A 23,000-nucleotide genomic window follows, 5' to 3' on the forward strand; every position below is an offset into this window, starting at 1 on the left:
GGTTCTTTACAGTCTGAGCTACCAGAGGAGCCCATCAAGTGCCTAGTCTGCATCAAGCATAGTTGCTGGCACTTGAAGCTTCAATAGGGAACCAGACAGACATGGATCCTTTCCATAGAAGTCTTACAGCAGAGGAAAAAGACAGTAAGTAAAACTGAAATCCAAATTACTATGATACGTGCAACAAAGAAAATGCACAAGATGCTGTGATATAACATAGCATGCAAAGAGAGGGAAGGCATCTTCTTTAAATAAAGTGGTCAGAGAGGTCTTGTGCATTTATAATCCTCTCACTAATTCCCATCAGAAGTTACAGCCTTTTCCTTGTGAAATGGGGAGGAACAGGACTCTGCATGGTGTCCATTGCATTCTTTTCCCCTAAGTGCTTCAGAGTCTACCTGCGAGGTGAGAGAGAGACCTGTGTACAGTTGGGTCTATCCAGTCTGAGGTTAAGATTATGGAAAAGACTGAAGGCAGGAGGAGAAGGGGGCGACAGGATGAGATGGTTGGATGGCATCACTGATTCAATGGATGTGAGTTTGAGCAAACTCCAGGAGATAGTGAAGAACAGGGGAGCCTGGTGTGCTACAGTCCATGGGGTTGCAAGGAGTCAGACATGGTTTAGCAACTGAACAACAAAATTATGAGACTTTAGCCAGAGTCACAGTCTAAGGGAAATGGATATTGGCAGGTAGGGTGTTTTCTTCTGATGCCTGGGGCAATCTGGCAGCTCGTGGGGTTCGTCTTCTTGGCCTCCCTGGTCCAGGAACTCTGCCCTGAGCTTGGAGAATAAAAGAGCACTGTGCTAGGGGTCAGGGCACCAGGATGGTTCAAACCTAGGAGAAAAGGTGAATACTAGCTGATTATTTAGCAATTACTATTCATTATAAGCACTGAGAGTTGAATCAGAAGAATTTTAAATCAGAGAAGACTCTGAGTTAGCATTACCCGATGATAACCCGTCAAAGCGGGCTTTCTAATCTGCCTCCCCACCACCTCCACTAAGTTATGTACTAGTAAGACCAACTTGCCTGCCCAATGATAGCTTTCATAATTCACTATCCATCACATTTAGTGATACTGAGGGGGAAATAATACCAGCATGTCAACTAACCAAACATCAATCAAAATAAACACCAGCATCCAAGATCTTTTGGAAATTCAGATACAGAACAACAAAAACATTTGTTGCAAATGGCACAAGTGCTGCGTGAGTGGCATGAAGGAAAAGTCTAAGGAAAGAATATTTTTGAGAAAGAGTCTCTTCTAATTAATGTGACGAATGCCAGGGCCCCCACAGATAAGGAGGTGGAGCAGTACCTGTTATTTTTCAGAACTCGGTACAGTTCAGCATTTTTAGTAAGTACTTCTATAATGGAGTAGAGCAAAGATTGCCAGAAGGTCTATGTAATTTAAAGAGTTAATTTGGCTTCATGCTGGTAAGTGTTTTTGGCTGAGGTTTATCTCAGTCTTCTCCATTGGGAGCCGCCTCCTGGAGCCAGGGTGTTGCCAGCCCTGCAGTTGGTTAGGGAACGCTGGGGGCAGTGCATTTTTCCAGTTGACAATTTAGTTCAACCCACCCTAATCTAATCATGGGCTCACAACGGGTAAAATTAGCCCTTCCTGCGACTCGAGGCTTAAATCTCTGCGCTCTGTTTCTACTCAGTTCCTTATTTCATGTAACTTGGGTTGTGTTGGTCATTCTAATGGTCCTAAACCTTAATCGCTCCCATCTGTTCAGTATTACATGGTAATTTGGTAGTGAAAGAGTACTAGGCTGGGAGCCAGTTTGGTTGCAGTCCTGGCTTTGTCACTAATTAGCTGTGTGACTCCAACAAGTTCATTCATCTCTGTCTGGGTTTACAACCTCCTTCAGCCCAGCTTCCTCTCCTCTATGGTAACCGCTGCAAACGTGCAGGGACAGCGGGCAGATCGAGCAAAGTGCTTTGAAACTTTCCACCGACGGCAGTGAAGGTGGAGATGACTAAGGAAGGGAGATGCCCTCATCTTCTGACCTAGATACACAAACCTTTCTACCTCTGGATCAGGCTTCTTCCCTCCTGATAAAATGGAAGGTACATTCCTCTCCTAGCAAAGCCGGGCTCCTGCATTTGGGCTCTGAATCCATCCCCCTTCCCCATTCAAGGGTTCTTCCCTGTTACCTCCTCTTCTGCTAGGAGCTCTCCTCTCTTGGATGTCTTGACGTCTGCATATATGGGCTTGTCTCTTCCCAGATTTTTCCCTTGTTCCATATGCCCCTCTGCGCTATTTCTCAGCTTCCCACAGCAGTATGCCTTCTTCAAAAACTTGTCTTGGTAGTCTTCAAATAGGCTCCAGTGTGGCTCCTGCCCTTCCTGCCATCCCCTTTCTCATTTCCCCCATAGGCTTACTTCACAACCTACTGTTACATATATAGTCATCATATTCAGTTCAGTTCAGTTCAGTTGCTCAGTCGTGTCCGACTCTTTGCGACCCCATGAATCGCAGCACGCCAGGCCTCCCTGTCCATCACCAACTCCCGGAGTTCACTCAGACTCACATCTATCGAGTCCGTGATGCCATCCAGCCATCTCATCCTCTGTCGTCCCCTTCTCCTCCTGCCCCCAATCCCTCCCAGCATCAGAGTTTTTTCCAATGAGTCAACTCTTCGCATGAGGTGGCCAGAGTACTGGAGTTTCAGCTTTAGCATTATTCCTTCCAAAGAACACCCAGGGCTGATCTCCTTTAGGATGGACTGGTTGGATCTCCTTGCAGTCCAAGGGACTCTCAAGAGTCTTCTCCAACACCACACTTCAAAACCATCAATTCTTCAGCACTCAGCTTTGTTCACAGTCCAACTCTCACATCCATACATGACCACAGGAAAAACCATAGCCTTGACTAGACGGACCTTTGTTGGCAAAGTAATGTCTCTGCTTTTGAATATGCTATCTAGGTTGGTCATAACTTTTCTTCCAAGGAGTAAGCATCTTTTAATTTCATGGCTGCAGTCACCATCTGCAGTCATTTTGGAGCCTCAAAAAATAAAGTCGGACACTGTTTCCACTGTTTCCCCATCTATTTCCCATGAAGTGATGGGACCAGATGCCATGATCTTCGTTTTCTGAATGTTGAGCTTTAAGCCAACTTTTTCACTCTCCTCTTTCACTTTCATCAAGAGGCTTTTTAGTTCCTCTTCACTTTCTGCCATAAGGGTGGTGTCATCTGCATATCTGAGGTTATTTATATTTCTCCCAGCAATCTTGATTCCAGCTTGTGTTTCTTCCAGCCCAGCGTTTCTCATGATGTACTCTGCATGGAAGTTAAATAAGTAGGGTGACAATATACAGCCTTGATGTACTCGTTGTCCTATTTGGAACCAGTCTGTTGTTCCATGTCCAGTTCTAACTGTTTGATATTAGATGTGCTATTACATTATTATGCCTAAAAACTCTCCACATTTGAGTAATTTGTATATATCTTTTCTTATATGATTTTTTGTATGTCCTGAAATTACTTTTCAAAAAAATTTCTTAATTTTCTATGTCCCATTACTATTCTCATCCCAATGACTCAATGACATTGTAAACTGCCTTCTTAATATTGATCAGACTTTGCATCCATTCCATTTCCCCCGACCTGGAGACATCCCTCTGGGAACCCTCCATCCTTTCACTCTCATCTGAACCGGTTATTCTCTGGGCCTGCTACCCTGCCATCCGGGGACTTCCCTTGACTGTTACTTGATAACATAAAGGTGGTTCAAGAAATTTCATCTGGCAGCCATTGGTGGGACATATTGGAGCCAGGAGAAATGGAAGTGAAAAGACTAATTTGGGGGACTCTGGAGTAAGCTCAGGCTTGCCGTAATTAGAAGAAGTTCAAATGCATGCTTCTGAGTGAGTCATAGATTCTTTTCAGGTTTAGCGATAGTGCGTCCAGAAGACTAGTATTATTATTATCATTCCTGTATCTGTCAGGGTTCAATCGTGCAAGCAGAGTCACCACAAGTGTATTAGGATAAGAGATTTATTTAGCTTTTACACAACTGTGGGAGGTGAGGAAACGTGGGAGTCCAGAGGATTCACCAGCTAGTCAAATTAGAACCCAAGCATGTCCAATCACTGAAGGGGGATCATGAGGAGCATGGGAAATGCCTGAGTCCACAGCCTCATGTCTAGGGATGCTTCGGGGCCACTGTCAGTCACTAGATCATTATGGTCAGCAATTTAGAAGATGAGCTGGGGGAACAGAGGAGAGCCAGGGTAAGTTAAATCTTGCTAGGCATCCCTGCATCCATCTGTTACTTCTAACAGCCAGGCTGTCCAGAGAGCAGGGAGCTGTTTTTATTCTATAAAGGGACCTCTTTTGGCCAACTCTAGCCAGGGTTCACTTGGATAAGGGAAATACAGTTCCAGCTTCACCAAATGGATCACTGGTTGTTATGGACTGAGTTGCATATCTGCCTCCTCCACCACCTCCCAAATTCATGTTGAATTCTAACCCCTAGAACCTCAGAATGTAACTACCTTTGGAGAGAAGGTCTTCAAAGAAGTAATTAAGTTAAATGAGGCCACTAGGGAGGGTTCAAACAACAAGACTGGCATCCTCATTAGAAGAGGACATTAGGACACAGACACAGAAGGAAGACATGTGAAGATACAGGGAGGAAAAGAGAACCATCTAGAAGCCAAGGAGAGGGGCCTCAGCAGAGATTAACCTTGACAACACTTCAGACTTCCAGACTCCAGAACTCTGAGAAAATAAATTTCTGTCATTTAAGCCACCCAGTCTGTGGTACTTTGTCACGGTAGCCCTAGAAAACTAATACACTGATCCATCCAGTACCATGCCTTATGTTTGTATATTGCTTTGTACATGGAAAGCATTCTATCACAGTAAGAATAGCAAGCTCTGATAATCACAGCAACAGAGTTGCTGTGTGCTAGGCGTACCAAGCACTGTGGAGATGGAAGTCATATAACAGCAGCAGCAGCAGCAAGACACTTGATGAGCCCTTGTTCTGCTCCAGTCACCGCTCTGAGTACTTTACATGTAGTAACCAATTTAACCTACACAACAATCTTAGGAGAAAGATGATTATTTCCAGTCCCATTTTACAGATGAGAAAAATAAAGCACAGATAATTTAACTAATTTTCTTGAAGTCATATATCTTATAAACTTTGAAACCAGGATTCAAACCCTGGCAGTCTAATCCTGTGACCTCGTCCTGCCCTTGCTTCTGGCCTCCCGGACACCTGACCTTTCTTTCCACTTATGTGGTGTCACCCTGCTCACACCCGAGTCTCATGTTCCCTCTTCCTCTTTGTGGGCCATGAATCTAACTTCCTGGTCCTCTTGGTGGATTTCTGCTTTTGTTCACAGGGGAAATCTGCTGGGGAACCCATGCGCCTCTCCCAAGGCACCCACACAGCCACATGCTTCCCCGACCACAGGGCTGTGACCCCAGGTCTGCATTTCTCCGAAAGAATGACCTCGTTCCCTCCCCCCACAATGGTGGGGTCATCACGTGATAGAGGATTGTCCAGATGACAAACGGAACCAGGTAAGCTATGTTTCTTTCTGGAATAAAATTTGATTTCAGGGTCACTTCTCCTTTCAGTGGTCAAAACCATTCTCCTGCCTTAGGTCATGCGATTATTCAGCAGAGTTCAGTCCCCTAGACTGGTGGTTCTAGACATGGTCCACCTCACTCCCAGAAACTACATATCTTTGATATTTCACTTGCTTGTATCAAAATGCACTAAAATATGCTAAAAACAAAGAGATGTGTCTGTCTTAATATGTCAGTGATCTCTATTTGGTTCTAAAATGGCAGATTAACCAAATTTGGTCCAAAGAGGCAGCAGGTAGCATGTGAAATGCCCAAGAGAATCCATTAAGAGAGAGGCTTGCTCAAGTCAGTATAATTACCCAGGTCTCCCACATTGCAGGTGGATTCTTTACCATCAGAGCCAGCAGGAAAGCCCAAGAATACTGGAGTGGGTAGCCTATCCCTTCTCCAGGGGATCTTCCTGACCCAGGAATCAAACTGGGGTCTCCTACATTGCAGGTGGATTCTTTACCAGCTGAACTACCAGGAAAACCATAATTACCCACACCACTTATCAAAACACTTGGCTGTGTTCTACTTGGGGCTTCCGAGTAAAGCGAAATCCTATTGTTGCATTAAAAATATAATTTCCTCTATATACTAAAAGAAACACCTGATACTTTTTCCACTTATGTAACCCACCACTACAGAGAAAATGCTAGGTACCACCAAGCACTGCGTAGAGTGAAGTCATATAATAGCAGCAGCAGCAGCAGCAGCAAGACACTTGATGAGCCCTTGTTTTGCTCCAGTCACTGTTCTGAATGCTCTACATGCCGCTCTTTAAATTCTCACAACACTCATGAGGTGGATGCCATTTTTAATCTTCACTTTATTGTGAGGAAACTGAGGCCCAGAGAATTGAGAGACAATCAGGGTTCTAGTGAATGATGGAGCTGGAGTCTGGACCCAGGTCATCTGTCTTCAAAACCCTTGCTTGTAACTACTGGGTGTTCCTAACTCAGAGAAGAAGAGATGAACATGAATGACTGACTACCTTTTTGCCACTGACAATTTTTTTTTCTGATTCTGAATTCATTTTGTGGGTGGTAGTACCCATCATGAAAAGAGGGGAGGAGACATTTGAAGGCTCAGTAGGATATAATCAAACAAGTCTTTTCCATCTGAAACCTGTCTTCTCTCTAACATCTCATTTAAGATCGTTGAGACCTGACCATTGGGCCTGCGTTTAAGGCTTATTTTCCACAGAGCACTGAACTCCGCACTCTGTATTGGCCAGAGAAGTGGTACTTCGATGGGAGGCCAAACCAGCACCCCTCATTCCCGTAGGGACGTGACTGCCACTCTAAACTTCAGGGCTTTTCATCCTTTCTTCTGTGCGTGCTAAGTCACTCAGTCATGTCGGACTCTTTGTAACCCCACGGACTGTAGCCCGCCAGGCTCCTCTGTCCAAGGCAAGAATATTGGAGTGTGTTGCCTTACCCTCCTCCAGGGGATCTTCCCGACCCAGGGATTGAACCTGCGTCTCTTAAGTCCCCTGAACTGGCAGGCATGTTCTTTACCACTGCACCATCACTTCCTATAGACCAGCTGTATCCATTGGTGCTTTTGGTTACAAACCACAGAAGCTAGTTCCGGTGAATTAAAGTAGCAAAGTTATGAACAAAAATAATATCAGGGTGCTCACAAAGTGGATAGGAAGGTGAGATAAAAAGCAGAAGAAAATACGCCACACTCCAGGAAGCCAGGAGCAGAAATGCATCCAGGACAGCACTGCAGAGAATGTTGTCAGGACAGCAACCTGGCTGGGCACCACCAGGACCTTTGGAGCTTGTAAGCACGTCTTTCTTTCGAATAATCACTAGCTCTTTCTGCATCTTTGGGTCACTCTTCAGCAGGTGTGAGGGTCTGGCTGGCTGAGAATAGGCCATTTGTCTATGGAAACTGGAAGGTCAAGTTGAGTTGTAGAGACAAAAATATAAAAGCTTGACGGACTCTTGATAAATTCACATAAAATTCCCTGACTTCAAGGGGCTGAAAACAGCAATCCCACTCCTGGGCATATATCCAGACAAAACTATAATTGGAAGACATACATGCACCCCAATGTTGATAGAAGCTCTATTCACCATAGCCAAGACATGGAAACAACCTAAATATCCATCAAAAGATGAATGGATAAAAAAGGTGGGATAGATACATGCAATGGAATATTACTCGGGCATAAAAGAGAACAAAATAATGCCATTTGCAGCTGCATGGATGCAACTAGAGATTATTATACTGAGTGAGGTAACTCACACAAAGACACATACCATTTTCTATCACTGACACACAGAATCTAAAATATGACTCAAATGAGCTCATCTGAAAAGCAGAATCAGACTCACTGACGTTGAGAACATACTTGTGAGTGCCAAGGGGGAGGGAGACAGAGGAGGGATTGGGAGTTTGGGATGAGCAGAGATGAACTGTCTTATACAGGATGGATAAAGAGCAAAGTGCTACTGTATAGCACGGGGAACTACCTTCAGTGTCCTGTGATAAACCATAATACTAGGAAAGAAAAGAATATAAACAAGAATGAATATATATATGTGTATATATATATATATATATGGCTAAATTGCTTTTATATAGCAGAAATTGACAATACTGTAAATCAACTATGCTTCAAAAATATAAAAATTTCAAAAAAAGCTTTCTGTCTTCCAAAAAAGAGAGGGCGGAAAACAAATAACTGGAAGGCTGAGGGTGGGAGAGTGAGGCCAGAGAGGTGAGACCCAGGGGCGGGGCTGGGCGAGCAAGTCTCGTCTCTTGGTTACTATCCAGAGAGCTTTGCTCCTGTTCGTGGCCCTGGGAAGCTGGTGGAGAGGAGAGGACTGAGAAGGACTGTCTACGAATGAAGTTCATTCTCGCTTTGGTTTTTGGCTTCCTGCATCTGCTTCCCCTTGAGACAAAACATGCTGATCTAATGAGGGTCTTCTCCGCTTTATTCTCTTTTTAATTCTCCACTATCTTATTCCACATGTTACTGTAGCGTAAATTACACTAAGAGGAGGGACACTGTCTGATAAGCTTCTCGTTTATTGGTGTGGCCAGCAAAATGGTTTCCTAGCTAATCTTGAAACACTAGACATTCTTAAATCCTGACTTTGATGAGACAAAAATGTTTAATTGCTTTAAAAGTGCAAACTTTTTCAAAGTCCTATAAAATTTAGGAACCTGGATGGTAGGTGATTTTTTTTTCTTTGCAATTTTTATTTTGTATTAGGGTATAGCCAGTTAACAATGTTGTGGTAGTTTCAGGTGAACAGTGATGTGGGAAGTCATGTTTTATAGAAAAGATGAGAAAAAGACAATTTAAGTGTTTTCACTTTGTTTTGAATTTTTGTGACTTACAAGCCCAGAGGTATTTTTCCAGCCTTTCAGATACTTCTAGTCTCATGAGTTTAAAAATACCAAATACATTCTTTTTCATTCAAGGGAAAATGCATTAATAGTTGTCAGAGTCAAACACCAAATATGATAATTCTCCTGGAGTCATCTAACCAGTGTTGATAGAGAATTATGTTTAGTCAAATAATATTAAAAACTGGAGAAAATCCAGGACAACAATTTAAAACAAAGAACCAAAAGGGAAAACACCGTGTCATGTGAAAGCAGGATGGTTCAAATGAGCAGTTATTCCTTTAATAGAGAACTCTGAGCTCCATTTACCTGGAATTATTTTATGGTATAACTTTGGTAATGCTTCCCTTTTCTGTTCTAGTCTTTGCTCTAAGAGTCCTTTGGGGATTAAATGAAGACAGAGTTTATAAAGGGAGTGACGTCTAGATAACAAGAAGGCGGAGCTGGCCTCCCTGGGGTGTCACCTCCACAGTCACACAGGGCTCCACATACACGAGGCTTCTGTGCTTGACTGAATGACTTGCTGCTGTTGTCTTGAAACTCTCAAAATGTTGGAAGAAGGTGCATGGCATTTTCAGCTTGGAATGGGCCCTACATAGGTGCTTCTGCCAAAAAGCTGTATTGGTGTAGACTCTGCTAGGATACTCACAGCACAATAAACCAATGGCTAGCAAAATTCTTCTGTAAAGAACCATGGAGTAAATAGCTTAGATTTTACAGTTATACTCAACTCTGCTGTTTCAGCTTGAAAGCAGCTAGATACGATATGTAAGCCAGTGAGTTTTGTAAACTATATTTGTAAAAACAGGTGGACTAAATTTGGCATGTGGGCTGTAATTTAACAACCTCGGTCTAGACAAATAGTCTTGATCTTAGGCTACCAAGTGATTGTCAAAGAGACAGACAGCAGGGGGTATAGTCTACAAGCCATAGGCATGGAATGCTTCCACAATTTTTGCACAGTTGAACTATTCATAGTATTGCTTTCCCAATAGTTAATATTAAGCAAAAAGCTTTACATGTATTAGAGTATTTTTAAAATCCCAAAGAGCCTCATCAACTATGGATTATTTTCATCCTCATTTCGCCAAAGAAACCAAGTTTCAGAAGATAAAAAATGTGACCAAGATATCCAGTAAAAACCTGAGACCCAGAGCTGACATCTAGGGGGCTGAGTGCCAGGCAACTGGCTACTCGTACTGTTTGAAAATACTGACATATGTGAATGGTATTTATTTGATTTTTGACTTACATAAAATATTTAAATATTTTTTTAAAAACATAAATGACGGCAGATATGATGTCACTGGCCTTCCAATTACATCATTCTAACTCATCAACACTGTACTTTCTGACGAGGCACGTTATGGCTTAGACCTCTCACTCGTATGTGTCCCCTCGGTACCCATGGCAGGAGCGTGAGCAAGTTTCATCCAGCCTGTGCGGCCAGAGGAAACCAAGGTGGGAAGTGCTGCCAAAGGTGTTAGCAGTGGGAAGGAAATGGGGTTTGCAGGATCTTCGCCACTCAGAATCTCTGCAGGCCTGAGGCTGGTGTCTCCAATGCTGCCGCTGTTCCTTTTCAGTAGGCTGAGAAGTGTTCCCGGGCAAACACCTGAGGGACTCTCAAATGCATACACTGAGTCCTCAGAGTCTCAGGGCTGAGTCATGTCTGACTCTTTGTGACCCCATGGACTGCAGCCCGCCAGGTTCCTCTGACTATGGAATTTTCCAGGTAACAATACTGGAGTGGTTGCCATTTCCTCCACCAGGAGATCTTCCCAACCCAGTGATCAAATCCCCACCTCTTGTGTCTCCTGCATTGACGGGCCGATGCTTTACCACTGTGCCACCTGAGAAGCCCCCTTCTTCATAAATTCACCTGAAATACAGGAGAGCTTGTTATAGACTTAGGATTATAGATATCATCAGAAGAATGATGAGGAAAGAGAAGGATGAAATCAGAGATCTGATTAGAATTTAGTCATCACATCCCTCTCGTGATTCCCCCTGGAAATAACTGTGCATACCCTGGGTCCAGAGACAAGGAAGATTCTGTGCCTCATGGGTACCTTTCGTGACTTCTTGGATAACCTGTTTTCCTCAGCCCTGGAAGAAGGGGTTGTTGGTTCTGCATGACAGCTTAGCAGATGTTTTCAGCTCCCTGATGTCAGTATGCAAAAGGAAAGTTCTAGATGAGAGGTATGCTGGTGGTATCAAAGGGAAGAGCATGTTGGACAGCAAGTAACCTTGAGATGAGGCTAGACAAAAGTCACATTAAAATATTTTTATACACATCTTTCTAGAGTTATCCAACTATCATAAAAAGGATAAAACCCCCAATATATTCCCATAAAATCTTGAGCCCAGAAACCATTTACATTATCGTTAGAAAATCAGCACGGTAAACTCAGCACCTAAGATAGAAAGTTAGAATCGGCCCCATGGCCAGTGGGGTTACCATGGAAATTATACTCTGTTTTTTAAAAACAGTGTTCTATTGAGTTGATAGAACAATGATTCCAGATTTTAAAGAAGTATTTATTTTTCCCACTCAAAGAAAAGCAGAGACACTTAAAAGTAGGCCACTCAGAGTTCTGCAGAGAAGCATAATTACAGAAATAGAAATGGAGATGCATTGCGACCACATTTCTGAGCAGTTTCAGTTCTCTGGACTAAATGATGCCATGTGTAACCTTGAACGAAGGGATGAGCAAACCAGGCATGCAAACGCTAGTCCATTATCAGGACTCTTGAGGAACCGTGGTGCCCAGGGGCAGGCCAGGTGAGCGGCTCTCCTTCACTCATCCATCTCTTTCACCTCTTCACCGTCACTTTCCATTTTTTCCTCTACCTTGCTTTTCATTTTCTCTCTCCCTTTAGCTAACAGAGCATGCCACGAAGCTCACAGCATCTCCCAAGAGGCAGAGAAAGGAGCCTAAAAGCGTGAAGATGTTCCCAGGGAGCAGTTAGAAAGGCCCGTTTTCCCTGACTTAGCTCCTAGGAAGGCTGACTAGAGACTGGTTTGGTTGTGAGAGGTGGAAATGACAGGTGGGCATCCACACTGGGTGGATGGAGATGGACATTAAATAGCAGAGGACACAGCTGCTGCCCTTCACCCTTATCACCACCAGAAGTCAGTCCCCATCGCTCGTTCAGAGATGGCCTCTTTAGGACTTTGACAGAAAAACCCTTTCGGTGCCCAAAGGTGTGCTCAAACGTTCTTTTTCCATCCTCACGGAGGCAGGAAGACAGCATGGTATTTTGAGGACAGGAGGGAGAGCAATAGAAGGCCCAGAAACATTCCCCAAGGACCCTACTAGGTAGCCTTCTACTCAGATCTGCCTTGGAAACAGCATCCACACCCCGAGCACACGGTCAGACATACGAGTGGTAAATAGGCCGGGAATCCACCCGGAGGCTGAGGTAGGAGGGGGTCGGGGGTGGGGGCGAGGCCTTAGACATGCATCCCTGAGGAAAGGTGCCCCTGGGGATAATATGCTCATGAAGACGGGAAGAGGGCTTATTTGGGTTGGTCAGTTCTGAGGTACCAAAGAAACCATTCTGCTTGCTCAATGGACACATCCTTGTTTAATTCTAACAAATCTGTGTTCATTATCCATTTCTATGTAACAGAGTGCCCTCCAAACACAGCAGCTTGAAACCAACAGACCCTTCTGGTCTCACAGTTTCTGTGAGTCAGGAATCTGCGTGCAGTTTCTGTGTGCGCGTCCTCCGGCCCAGCGTCTCCCAGTCATGGTACTGGCTAGGGCTGCAGCGTCTCAAGCCTTGAATGGGGATGGTCTGCTCCCAGCTTACTGCAGGGGCTGTTAGCAGACCTCGAGTCCTCTCTGGCGGCTGGCTGAAGACAACAGTTCCCTGTGTCTCACTGGGCAGCTTTCCATATGGCAGGGGCTTCCCTCAGAGAGCAAACACTGGGGAGAGCCACATATAGGAAGACAGTGTGAACAAGACGCAAGTCACAGGTATTTTGTCACTGTTCTTGGACGTGAGCTGTATGCTAGTCCTTAGAAGCAAACCCAGCCCAAGGCAAGTGTCAGCGTTTACATAAAGGTGTGATCACCAGGAGGCAGGAATTACTGGGGCCTTTTTAAGCTGCCTGCCACAAATAACCAACTTGATGATGGGTTGTAGTCTTCAGATTTAAGTCCAAATGACTTCTGGTTGCCTTCAAACACCAACTCCATCCTCCAAGGGTAAAAATTCCACCACCCCTCAGGATATTAAAAAACAAAACTGTCAAGGCCTCTTAAAGTATTAAATATCTGACCAATTGGAGATTTTATGTCCAAGAAGATAACACCCTTTCGTGTATATAAAATCTGATGACTGTGAACTCCATGAGTTCTGTCCGCCTCGTATTTTTTTGCTTTCACCATTAGGCTTTTCGCATGTTGGTAATTAGCAAAAATAAAAACATTTGGTTTTCCAAAGTGAAATAGATTCTTTGTGTGAACCTAGAACCCTTGACTTCTAGAGTCCTTGGTGGAAGGAGAGTGACTCTCTGTAGTCAGTTGAGCCCCCACGGAGGCAGCAGAAATCTGGGGACGGGAGACCAGTTCCTCTGCACTGCTGCGTCTGAGCCTCCCACAGACTGGCCATGGTGTGGTGGCAAGTGGACCTAGCATCAAGGCTGAAAGAACTAGGATGCAGAATGTGTTTTGTCCATCCTGCTCCCTGCAAAGACTTGTGGCTTAGAAAATGCAACCCTCCTGGTTTGAAAGATGGGAAGTTCATATTTAGAAACCTGGAGATACTGTGAACCAGGAAAAAAATGGTATCTTTATTTGCTGGGCACTCCAGGTCCTGTTGGTTTCTGGACAAGCTTCAGGTTGCTGGTCAGAGCTATTCAAGGAACGCAAAGTGGAGAGTCCAGCTCTCCTAATGGAAGTTAGAGCAAGGCTTATTTCCTCTGCTTATACACCCTGAATCTACCACATAAACCCATTCACTCTGTCCCAGTAGGTGACTGCAGCCATGAAATTGAAAGATGACTGCTCCTTGGGAGAAAAGTTATGACAAAACTAGACAGCGTATTAAAAAGCAGAGACATCATCAGAGACCTTTGCCAACAAAGGTCCATCTAGTCAAAGCTATGGTTTTCCCAGTAGTCATGTACAGATGTGAGAGTTGAACCATAAAGAAAGCTGAGCACTGAAGAACTGATGCTTTTGAACTGTGGTGCTGGAGAAGACTCTTCAGAGTCCCTCGGACAGCAAGGAGATCAAATCAGTCAATCCTAAAGGAAATAAACTCTTGACTATTCATTGGAAGGACTGATACTAAAGCCAAAGTTCTTGTAATTTGGCCACATGATGGGAAGAGCCAACTCATTAGAAAAGACCCTGATGCTGGGAAAGACTGAGGGCAAGAGGAGAAGGGGACAACAGAGGATGAAATGACTCAATGGACTCAATGGACACTGACTCAATGGACATGAGTTTGAGGGAGATGGTGAAGGACAGGGAGCCTGGTGTGCTGCAATCCACGGGGCTGCAAAGAGTTGAACAAAACTGAGCAACTGAACAACAATAACAACAAGAGGGGCTCCAGATTTTGGCCTAAGCCACATTCCCCATTTTGTCTAACTTGCTTCTGGTTCTAGTGTTTAAGTCAAAGCTTTATTTTCAACACTAGTTTTTTTTTTTTTTTTTTTTTTAACTGATTGGGTTAAGACCAGTTTCCAAAGATAAGTTATATATTACATGCTAATTCATGGATTGTAGCCTGCCAGGCTCCTCTGTCCATGGGATTCTAATCAGCAAGATTATTAATGGGTGGGGTTGGGTCAGAAGGCAGAAAGTTTAACTCACTAGAAACTAGAGGGGTCCTCTGGAGCCACTACCAGGCAAGAGGAAAGGAACACACTAAAAAAAAGCACTGGTTTTCTTACTGGCATTTGAACATGAAGGGTGTGTACGAGGGGCACCCCAGTCCAGTCAGAGTTTGGATGCCCATGTTATTCATAGAGGAAGCTGGATCCTGAGGGCGCTTCAGACTTCTGCTCACAGACAGGAGTGCTGAAGAGCTAGGATGGTGGGAATGATCTTGTTGGTGGGCATGGAGAGACCAAGGATAGGGGCTCAGGAAATTTTTTTTATAAAAGTATGTCTTCATGAACACCAAATATGTAGAACTTTTTGTTTTAGGTAGTGGGGCAGATATATTTATGTGCATGTATGTGCCTGCGTGTGTGTGTGTGTGTGTGTGTGTGTGATGGTGCATGTGAAAGCTGTGCCCTGCAGGGGACTGGAGTTCACCTTGCACTTGCTTCTCTGTCTTCAGGTCGGTATAAGAAGTCTATGCTGAAAGTCTCTTAGAGCTTTGTTTCCTCCCTGCAATGAAAGGCCACCAAACATGACCTCGGGCTTCTTCCCCCTAAGCTAGAACATGGTGCAGGACAGAGTGTCCGAATTAGCAAAAGCTGCTCACAGTTCCTCGCATCTTCCCTCCTAATATTCTCAACTGTGCTTTGAAAAGTCAATGCTTGCTTACCAGCCCCCTTTGCATTCTTGTGTACAGGTTGCCAGAGTCATTTAGTTTGAAGAGCACCATCAGCTTAGAATCTGTCATGCCTGTGCTGGCAAAAGAAAGAGGAACAGGGATGGCGAAGTCTGAGCTTTCATTCTGACAGGAGCTGCAAAAAGAGCCTTTGGTACAAGTTTCTTTTCTTTGGCTATGATTACCTCATTTTCAGTTTGCACTGTTATTAAGTCTTAATGTGCATGATTAACGGATAGATTAATTCAAGAAAGACAGAAACCAATTTTAATAAAACAACAAAAAAAGCTCTGCTATTTGCAGTTAGTATCTGCTTTCTTCTCAATGTGCCATGGCCATTAAAGAGGAGAGCAGAGAGGAACAACCAAAGCCTGAAGGGATGGGAGAGTGGGAGGGAGGGATGTAAAGTGCAGGTCCTGTCACATGACTGCATTTGCACCTTGACAAACATCCCTTTTATTGATTTTTTTTTGGATAAAGGAACATGTGTTTACAGTGCGTCTATGTTTACAAAGGTAATCAGTATGAGTTAATTATTGTCAGAGTTCTTATTGAATTTTTGGTTCAATGTCTAGCCCATTTAGCCAGAGTTAGGCTTGCTCTAAACTGATGTGCAGCAAACTTGACCTAATGAAAGCCATTGCCATGGGCCACCATGACATCTGGTTGTCAGCAAAGACTTAAGGAACCTTTGGTTCAGGGGCTGGCTGAGAACACACTCTCTTCTTAGTGAGTGCAACTTGGCTTTGGGGCCTGAATGTCCTTCCTTGGAACTGGCCACAGAGCTTTGGAAAGTGAGAGTCCCATTTGGAATTGACAACTTATGCTCTGGGCAAAAGTATTAACATCAAGTATTCTGTAGTACATGAAAGCAAAACTCACTTCTTCCTCCATGAATAGAGAGAAGTAAACCCAAATTATTAGTGCTTAGTTCCAACATCCAATGGAGAGCTGAAATTTGGCATCAGCTACTCATCAGATATTTATGGAGTGCTTTTCCAAGTACAAGATATCATTATAGGTGCTATGGGGAGCAGAAAAATTACAAGACATGATTTTAGCCCTCAAAAATGATATACTCTTTTTGGACAGTGAGGTATATTCTATGCTGGGGGCATCCTAAAATGAGACCAAAGGATGGCTTCAGGGATTCCATATTTCCTCTGAAATTATGTGTAAAATTTTTGAGTACATGTATTTTTTCAGGGAAGAATGTCAAGGGTTTTACATCAGATATCCAAAGGGACTCATTTCCTAAAAAATATCAAATAACCAGGGATCTACTTATTATTTATTCATAGTAAAAACGAGAACTAACTTTTATTATTGCTTACTATGTGCTAGGATTTATTTTAGGCGCTTTATTTTTGACTCCTTAAATTGTCACAATAACCCCAGGGGGGAGGGATTATTATTTTTCATTTGTTAGATATGAAAATTGAGACCTTGAGAAGTTGCCTAGTCCGAGGGCACGTGTTTAATAAATGGCAGTTGAGGATTTGGACTCGGATCTATTTGACAGCAAGGTCTTTGTTCTTAATCTCTGTGACATACAGTAATCAGAATATATGAGGAACAATAAAAGCCAAAAGTAGAGAAGATGGCGGAGGAAGAACACTTGAGTATGAGGAGCTGTGGTGGGGAAGGTTGCTAGCACCAGAGCTGCATGCTCGGGAAGGAGGTAAGGACTGATCCGGCTTGTGAAAAAGAGAGGCTGTTCCCATTCCATGCTCAGGATGTGAGAGTTTGAATTTAGAAACACTTTCTTGCAATCCCACTTAGTGATAGCTGAAATTCTCTGTCTTACCAGTTTAAGCCTTTAAGTGTACTTTTCTATCCAACTCAGCAAATAACTCTTGGCACACCCACTAGGACAAAAGCAAAGCCTGCTCTCTGAGGGTCCCAGGTAAGGAAGGTGAGGCCCTACTCATACACCCGTAGAGGAGACCTGTGGGTTGAGAATTCCAGTGGGAGGCGGCGAGGTTTGGGAGCACAGGAGGAGACTCTGGGCAGCAGTCCTGAGCCTGGATCAGTCTGATCCGGAGAGCAGTGCTCATGCGGCTGGGTGTGGACAGGCTTCCATGGGGGAAGGGAAAAGGATTGCTGGGCTGAGGTCTGAGTGCATCTGCCTGTTTCCCCACTGGCCTAGTTCCAGACTTTGCTGGACGTTAGGACTCCAAGCCCTGTCTGTAGGTTCCAGCCCTTATCACTACTGTCAAGGGGCATTAGTTGTTCGAATTCCTCTGCATATCCTGCCTTAGCCTGGTCCCAGGAGCCTCTGGAGTGTAAAGCTGGGCCTACAGGCAGGGCTCAGCATTGCCTGGGGTTGGGAGTAGGGGCAGCCTGGGTGTTCCTCTTGGAGATATTTATTTGTTTTCCCCAATGAGGCCTCTTTTTAAGCAAAATTTTCTTCCTTTTAGCCCAAGTTGCCAGAAATGGGCCTTCACCTCTCAAAGTGACCTCATGGAGGAGGGTAGTTTCCCTGTGTTTTGCAACAGCTGTGCCCAGCGCAGAGCCCCTGGACCAGCTGGCATCCTCAGATGCACATCCTCTTCCTTGTCTCTGGTGTCTTCCCTGTTTTCAGAGAAGAGGCTCTGGGAGCCTCCACCAGGCTTTGCTGTCCTTCCAACTGTGCTAACAAAGGCCAGACATTCCCAGCTTAACCCTTCACCCCTATTTCTCCATAGGTCTTTTCTCACCAAATGACAGGTGGCCAGAGGTAAATGGCCCAGAACGTCAAGCTGTGCTAGGAGGTGCCTCGCTGTCCTCCCCAGTACACTTGAGTTAACCTCGCTTTAGGCTCCGTCTAGGTGTCCATGTAGTAAACAGTCAGTATGGTTCATCTGGATTCAGTTATTTCTGATCAAATAAACACTGGATGCAATAAGAGGGTTACACTGAGTAAGCCCGTGTGAGTGTCCTTACAGGACTCACCTTCAACAGGTGACGATAGACTTGGTGCCAGGAGCCACAGGCTACACTGGCACTTTCTGCCCCCTGCCCTGAGCCCTTGGGGAGCCTCACTAGCCCTTGCCTTTGTCACCTAAACTGGATAGATGTTGGTTACAGTTCCCTCCAGGACTAATACTCTATGAAATTACAGATACCATTTTTATCTGCAAATTATAAAGGCATACATTCCGTCTAAGGTATTAACCCTTTCTCCCACTGAGTCCAGCAATCCTCAAAGAGAAACAAGCTGCCCTCTCTCAAAGGGGCTCTGTGATTGCCTCTCCCCCTGTTCTTCTCTGTGTCTCTTTTTGTTCTGTGTGTGTGTGTGTGTGTGTGTGTGTGTGTGTGTGTGTGTGTGTGTATGTCTCTCTCTTTCTCTCTCTCTCACACACACATACACTCAGACACACCCTACATGAGACTCTCATAATGGGATGGAGCACTTAGTGTTCCTTCCAGGAAACCCTGTCATTTGAGTGGGAAAGATCTGCCATCTGGGATGTCTGGGTCATGCGTTCCTAGGAAGAGAATCTAACTGATGTCTCCCATTGAATAACAATAACCGCTTCTCTCTAACACCTGCTTTCTTCTCTTTAGTGTCCTTGCCTATAGCAGCCTTGTGAGGGAGCTCGGAGCTGACTTCAGGGACATTTGCTGTCCCAGGCCAAGCTGCAGTGGCCTGGGTCTGGTAGAAGGTCTACTACTCTTGATGAATCATTACTCTCCATGCCCAGATGGCCATGCAGAGGGTGATGGAGGGTGCTTCACTTTCTGTGTGTCTGGTCCCCTGCCAGGGCTAGAGATGGCATGGTAGACCTCTAGATGAACCAGACTTCCTCCACAGACAATGGAGATCCCGCCCTGGGTACAGTGGGAGCTTTAGAAGATTCTGGTTCAATGTGGATGGGCCTAGGAATCTGCATTTCCAACAAGCACCCCCATTCAATTCTAAAGAAAACTAACTTTTCTTAGCACTTACCAGTAGCTAACCTTACATGAGGCAGTTATCTGATTGTTATTTTCTACCCTGCACACTACCCTCTCCCTCTTTTAGAATACTCCATGACTTTAGGAAGTTGGTCTTTTGGTTTACTGTTATCTGCATTCCCAGCATCGGGTACATAACAGATGTTCAATAATTATTCATTAAATGAATCAAAATCTGAAAAACAGTGGTCTTTGGGGATGTTGCAAAACACTGAGGTGTGTGCATTTCTAATGGTAAAATTTCCTTCTGATACATGATGACCTACATGTGTGTTTGTACACGGAGATGGATGGAAACCACTGCACTGCCCCAGGATTCATGGCCTAGGTTTAAGCCACATAAGTGTGATAACTTTCCATTTTAATCTAGACCATTCACACTGTGGGCCTATATGCTTCCAAAAATATTTCTGTTAAAAATCCTACTTCCATGTTGAATCTATTGAACAAGTCATTTAGAGTAGCACAACATGCCATCAGGATCTGACTGTAAATCCACTCCTGGACAAAGAAAGTGCTGCGGTAGACACTGGCAGTGTCAGGGCAATGAGACATAAATGTGCTATGAGTATATTCTATTTACTGCTTTGTCAGGCTGGGCAAAGCTTAACTGTTCACATAATGGTCATATAGTTTATTAAAGTCTCAAATAAAAAATCTTTTCTTGAGCTTTTCAAGTTTCCAACATAGGAAAATAAAAGAGATCTCTCATCTACAGACCAAGAAGAAATATTAGAGTGGCCTGCCAAGCTCAAAGTAGAACAAGAATGTAGCTGTTGCAGCCAAGTTCAGCTATCATAAATTTAAATATGTGTTCCTTCTCCTTGAGAATGGCTTCCTTCTGTCACTTAAAGGAAGAGCTGACTCTTCCATTGTAGACATGCACCAGTCATGGAAAAAAGCTAGAAAGTAAATTAAAATGCCCATCAGATATTTACTAGCCTTAAAAAATGTTCACCAGCTTCAAAGTCTTTCCAGAATGCTTCATGATGAGGTTAAATAGATGAACTTGTGTACCTCTAGCCAAACTCCATCTCCAAGCTTACCTGTAAATAGTAACTCTTAAGCAAAGGGATGAGAAAAGAAATACTGGAGAGGAGAGGAGAAAAAAAAAAAAGCACATGCTCATGCTGCTTTAACAAGAAACTTTTAAATGCGAGGAAACAGCAAAGAAAGATACCGGGAAAGAAAATATAATTATCACTTACACTGTCAGAACCATCCTTGTAATAGTGTTTTTCCCATGTTAGCGATATGGTTGTGTCTACTGAAGTGTTCTTTGGATGGAAGTCATATGGTCAAGTTACCTTGCATTTAGGGAACAAGACTAGTCTTAGATATGAGACCATATATGTCATCAAATGCAATACTTCTTTCACTTATGTAGAGGGAAGATGCTGACAAACAGAAACCAGGATTAGGCTCTGCTCTTAAGGTGGTTGTCCAGTGAGGATTCTCTTAGGTCTCAGGAGGGATGAAGAAGGACCTTTCAGGCAGCAACTCTTCTGTAGCAAATACGCACACGTACTGCTGCTGCTGCTAAGTCACGTCAGTCGTGTCCGACTCTGTGTGACCCCATAGATGGCAGCCCACCAGGCTCCCATCCCTGGGATTCTCCAGGCAAGAACACTGGAGTGGGTTGCCATTTCCTTCTCCAATGCATGAAAGTGAAAAGTGAAAGTGAAGTCGCTCAGTCGTGTCCGACTCTTCGTGACCCCATGGCCTGCAGCCTACCAGGCTCCTCTGTCCATGGGATTTCCCAGGCAAGAGTACTGGAGTGGGGTGCCATTGCCTTCTCCGACACACACATACACACATACAAATATTTATACACAAATACACACACACACTTACAGGGATCCTTCTGTGGCAACCGGGAAGTAAGGAGCTTTGAAAAGCTGTGTAAGTATTTGTATCAAAATTGCCTTGTAGGCAAATTAACTCTGGTAGCTCTACAAAATATTTCTGGTTGGGTGAACAGTTTCTTGCAACTTCAGTTTTTCCCTATCATTTTATTATGGAAACAGAGAAGGAGGAAGAAGGGAATGAGCCTTTATTGAGTGCCTATGATGCGTTCAGAAATTTCCATATGTACTAAAAAGGGGTCCCCAATTCTCCTGCCTTTGGAGCTTCCCTTGAATGCTGAATGAACGTAAGCTGAGGCTCTTTCCCACATGACCCCATCTTCATGAGTTTTTTCTTCCTTCATAATTCTAAGTCCCACCAGAAAACGTGCCAATATGCCCTCTAATCTGACCTCCATCCTCTCTTACCCTGTGCTTGTCCTCCAGCCGTCTCTCTCCACACGCTTCACTGGCTCTCATCAACCGTGCCATCTTCTCTCCACCCTGAGGCACTCCAGGTGTGAACAGAGGCCTTTCTCTTTTCCAGAAAGTACAACTACCACTTCAAGTGTACGGTGAAATTCACACATGGTTTGAGAATAATGTAAGATGATTTCAATGCCAAGATGGAAAATTCAGACTAACAGCCAGATACTCTACCCTGTAAACCATGAACTAAGCCTCTTCATAGGGATAGGGACCAGCTGCTGGCTGCTCCCTCATGAGACCCCAGGCTACAGCACTGGTCAGGGGCCAGACCAACTCCCTCGACTCTGGAGGCACTTACCTTAGGCCAAGTTTTTCTCAACTTGTCTTAATGTCCCAAACTAGCCTTCTGCATTATTATGCATAGAAGCCTTGTTCCTCATTCTCTGGAATGTCTTGGTTATAAAATTCAATTTGGTCTTTTTTTTGGATAACTAAATTCCCCCTTGAATGCTGTTCTCAGGCAAAGATGCCAACTTCCTCTAAAAATACATTCTTGAGCAATAGGTATAAACTGCAGGTGGCTTTCAGATGGAATTTTATATGTACTTTTCCTTTTTAGACATTGCTACTCATGGATTATCTCACTGTAGAAAACAAATAAGCCCATATCTTCAACTTATTGATTTGCTTACTATCTTCCCTTAACAATAGGTTCCATAAGGGTATGATTTTGGGGTGTGTGTGTCACTGTTTTACCTAAATCAGTGCCTGACACCTAATGAGTACTCAGTATATATTTGTTGAGGGAATAAATCTTCTGTAGCCCTCAGCTTAATCCTACAAGATATGTATTACTAATCTCATTTCCCAGAAGAGGAAAAGAACCTGACAGAACATAGGAAGTCAATCCAGGATCCCATAGATAGGAAGTTATAGAATGCTTTTGATGAGCTTCAGAGCCAGTATTGTTTCTGCTACATTTACTTATTATCATTCTGTTCCCCAGTAGCATTTGGCAGCTTTAACCTGTTTCATTTTTAAGGATTTTGTCTGAACTTATCCAGACATTTAAAGGGGAATAGTTCCTAGGACAATGGCAATGGTAGCGATTGAGACCCAAGGGAAAGGTGGAATGCAACAGAATGGAGTAAGGACCACGTAATCCAAGGATCTCATTCATCTTGAAATTCCTCCTTACTAGGCTCAGTTCTCATCTTTGCTAAAAACAAAACAAACACGCTAGCACCTGGTAAGCTTTGGTTGATTTTTCAGCATGGATTTGTTCCACATTTGAACATCCAT

The sequence above is a fragment of the Budorcas taxicolor genome, chromosome 20, assembly GCF_023091745.1.
Source record: "Budorcas taxicolor isolate Tak-1 chromosome 20, Takin1.1, whole genome shotgun sequence".
Classification (NCBI taxonomy): Eukaryota; Metazoa; Chordata; class Mammalia; order Artiodactyla; family Bovidae; genus Budorcas; species Budorcas taxicolor.